This window comes from Lucilia cuprina, chromosome 4, assembly GCF_022045245.1.
Source record: "Lucilia cuprina isolate Lc7/37 chromosome 4, ASM2204524v1, whole genome shotgun sequence".
NCBI classification, from domain to species: Eukaryota; Metazoa; Arthropoda; class Insecta; order Diptera; family Calliphoridae; genus Lucilia; species Lucilia cuprina.
Window position 1 is genome coordinate 41,814,577 of NC_060952.1, and position 4,007 is coordinate 41,818,583.

At 30.3% G+C, this 4,007-nt stretch overlaps 1 protein-coding gene across 1 annotated transcript in view; it reads left to right on the forward strand.

Annotated features, from left to right (window-relative positions):
* Window positions 1-2,259: 2,259 nt before the first annotated feature.
* LOC111678273 (kinesin-like protein KIF19) overlaps window positions 2,260-4,007 on the forward strand; it is a 14,471-nt gene continuing 12,723 nt past the window's right edge. Inside the window, exon 1 of the mRNA XM_046950623.1 lies at window positions 2,260-2,397. The gene's annotated coding sequence lies outside the window, so the exon portion shown is untranslated. The remainder of the gene's footprint in view (window positions 2,398-4,007) is intronic.

Consider the following 4,007-nt stretch of genomic DNA (forward strand, 5'->3'; position numbering starts at 1 on the left):
TCAAACAATCCGTCATAATAGTTATCACAAAATTTGCCTTAAACTAAATAAAAGAAATAATAGCAACAATTTTATCACTATTTTACCATTAAAATAATATTTAAATTATGGTGACAAAAGAAAAACTTGTATTTAAAAAATAACAACAACTAAACTTGAGTAACACTAGACATAAATGTTCCAAAGACACGTAAATTTTATATTCATTCACTTCAAAAAAAATGAGGCAACCTGGGGGTTGTTGTACATGAAACTCCAAAAGGTGCTAACTGCGAAAGGACTCTAGTGTGCTTAAGTGTTGGTATGCGTGTAAAAGTGGGGGAACTGTATCGGTATGTTGGTATTAGTAAATGTGAATACTAATTTAGTTTAAGCTAAACAATAATACCGCCTGTCTGTTCCTATTTATATGTATGAATGTGCCACCTTACGAATACATAGAGAACTACAAGTTGTGAGAATGAGTGAATAGAGGTTCAATGCAATATAGAGTTACAAAAACTATAAGTAGTACTATACATGAGTTAGGCATAAGAACCTTTGTTATTTAAAATGTATGTATATTCAAATTGAGCAGAGATATTTAATGAGAACTAGGATTGAACTAGATCTGGGCTAAGCTAGATCTGAACAATGAAAGTACTAGAAGTGAAGCAAAAAAGAAATAAAACTCAACTAGATCAAAACTAAACCAGACCAAACCTAAGGTAGAACTCAACTTATATATAGTATATTAGAATCAAAAAGTGAGCTAGAACTTAACTGTATTTGAACTAGAACTGAACTAGAACTGAATTAGAACTGAACTAGAACTGAACTAGAACTGAACTAGAACTGAACTAGAACTGAACTAGAACTGAACTAGAACTGAACTAGAACTGAACTAGAACTGAACTAGAACTGAACTAGAACTGAACTAGAACTGAACTAGAACTGAACTAGAACTGAACTAGAACTGAACTAGAACTGAACTAGAACTGAACTAGAACTGAACTAGAACTGAACTAGAACTGAACTAGAACTGAACTAGAACTGAACTAGAACTGAACTAGAACTGAACTAGAACTGAATTAGAACTGAACTAAAACTGAACTAGAACTGAACTAGAACTGAACTAGAATTGAACTAGAACTGAACTAGAACTGAACTAGAACTGAAATTAAACTGAACTAGAACTGATCTAGAACTGAACTAGAACTGAACTAGAACTGAACTGAACTAGAACTGAATTAGAACTGAACTATAACTGAACTAGAACTGAACTAGAACTGAACTAGAACTGAACTAGAACTGAACTAGAACTGAACTAGAACTGAACTAGAACTGAACTAGAACTGAACTAGAACTGAACTAGAACTGAACTAGAACTGAACTAGAACTGAACTAGAACTGAACTAGAACTGAACTAGAACTGAACTAGAACTGAACTAGAACTGAACTAGAACTGAACTAGAACTGAACTAGAACTGAACTAGAACTGAACTAGAACTGAACTAGAACTGAAATTAAACTGAACTAGAACTGAACTAGAACTGAACTAGAACTGAACTAGAACTGAACTAGAACTGAACTAGAACTGAACTAGAACTGAACTAGAATTGGACTAGAACTAAACTAGAACTAAACTAGAACTAAACTAGAACTAAACTAGAACTGAACTAGAACTGAATCAAAACTGAACTAGTACTGAACTAGAATTGGAACTAAACCTAGAAATTGAATTGAACTAGAACTTAACTAGAACTGAACTGAAAACAACCAAGAGCTAAAACGCCCAAAAGGAGGGGTCCGGTTGTATGGGAGCTAGGTTATATAATGAAAGGATTTCCAGCAAAATTAATAGGTGGGTATATTTATATATGTTTTACAAACAGCAGTACAACATATAATAAATATCCTCCCCAATATAGTGGTGTAAAGTATACTGAACTATAATAACGTTTTTTTCTGAATTAAAGTTTATTTTTTCATTCTAATAACTGAACACCTGACTGTTCTTCACACTAAATGTAAAAAGTCTAGTGCAAACAGAGTGGCACTACTTTTGTTTTAGACAGACTTTATAACTAAATAATAACTCGATCATGATACCGAATACAACAAAGAAATATTTAGGGTGGCCGACAGGTACATGGGGTGGGGGGTTACTAGTTGTTGGGTTTTTTTTTACATAAAATGTACATTTGAATATTGACCACATTTGTAAGGATTATTTAACCAAACGTATTTAGTAGAGACTTTGAGGTGAACGTGTTAAGTTTAAAAGCGGCATATAAACGCAATTATTACGAGAAAGATTTGATATTTGACATATAAAAGAACAAAATAGAAGGACTAATAATTATAACAAAATTTAGATTAAGTGAAATATTTGAACAAGTAAAAATAAAATAAAAAGTGAGTTAAATATTAAAAAGTGATTAGTTAAGATTAAACAAATTGATTTATATCAATACTTTACGTAACAATTATATAGAATATGGTTAATATATATTCAATTTAATATTTACCATAATTCTATATAATTGTTTATGCAAATTTATTTTCATAGGGGTGATTTTTTTAATTACAGTTACTGAATGGTAATGTAGTGAGTGTTTCTGCACATTACTATTTGGTTAAATTCCGTATTTAATTGACCCACTTGTAACACCCTAACCAATCACAAACAAAAGTTCGTGTATATATTTAGTGTTGGTATAATATTTATTTTTCACTTACCTACAATAAACCAAAAGTAATATTAACTTTACTATTACACTTGTAACATTATTAATTACTTTGTAAAAACATGCTGTAAATATATTAAAAATCTTTAAATTAAAGTGATTATACCACTTCATTTTGTCTAATATTTTATAATAAATTCATTATTTTATATTTAATGTAGGGCATACTAAAGTCGCCCTGACCGAGAAATAACATTAGTTGTTGTTTTAAATAAATACACGACATAGTTGGGCTTTTTTCAACCGTAACTCCTATTGCCAACTACAACAGAAGGAAAATATAGTTAAAGAAAAAGTTATTTATGCCAACTGTTTATTTGCATAATTTAAAGTAATTTTTTAAACTATAAACTAGTGAAAAATTCAACATAAAAAGTTTTCCTGTTAAAGGATGTAGTAGAAATGCAGTTTGTTGTACATAGTTTCAGTAGGACGAGCAACACAAATTGAATGTTGGAAAATATACAAAAGAACAAAAACATGCAAAAACTATTTGCTGTATAACAACAAAACAAAAGCTGAGAATTACAAAAAAGAATGGGTCCGGAAATAGCTTTTGTATCGATTGAACATCTAAATTTAGAGAATTTATAGAGCCATTTATTTAGGTCTTGAATTTGCGGTACTATTTTTTATCATTTACGTAAATGCTGAAAGCAAAAAATTACAATTTACGACAGTTTTGGTAATTGGTGGCACATTTTTATGACATGGAGAAACGCCTCTACTTCCTTTAAAAGTTAAATAAAATTTCCTAACGAAAGATGTAATTATATACTTGTAAACCACTCGTTGCCTTTTTATAAAACTTAAATGTTAATTTAATACAGAATTTTGGTTTAAGCGGTTAATATAAATATTTTTTAAACAACATGCACGTGAGTAAATTGTAAATTGAGTTACTATGCTTGAACTAAAAAAGAACTAGAATTGAACTAGAACAGAACTAAAACAGAACTAAAACAGAACTAAAACAGAACTAGAACTGAACTAAAACAGAACTAGAACAGAACTAGAACAGAACTAGAACAGAACTAGAACAGAACTAGAACAGAACTAGAACTGAACTAGAACAGAACTAAAACAGAACTAGAACACAACTAGCACAGAACTAAAACAGAACTAAAACAGAACTAGAACAGAACTAGAACAGAACTAGAACATAACTAAAACAGAACTAGAACTGAACTAGAACTGAACTAGAACTGAACTAGAACTGAACTAGAACTGAACTAGAACTGAACTAGAACTGAACTGGAACTGAACTAGAACTGAACT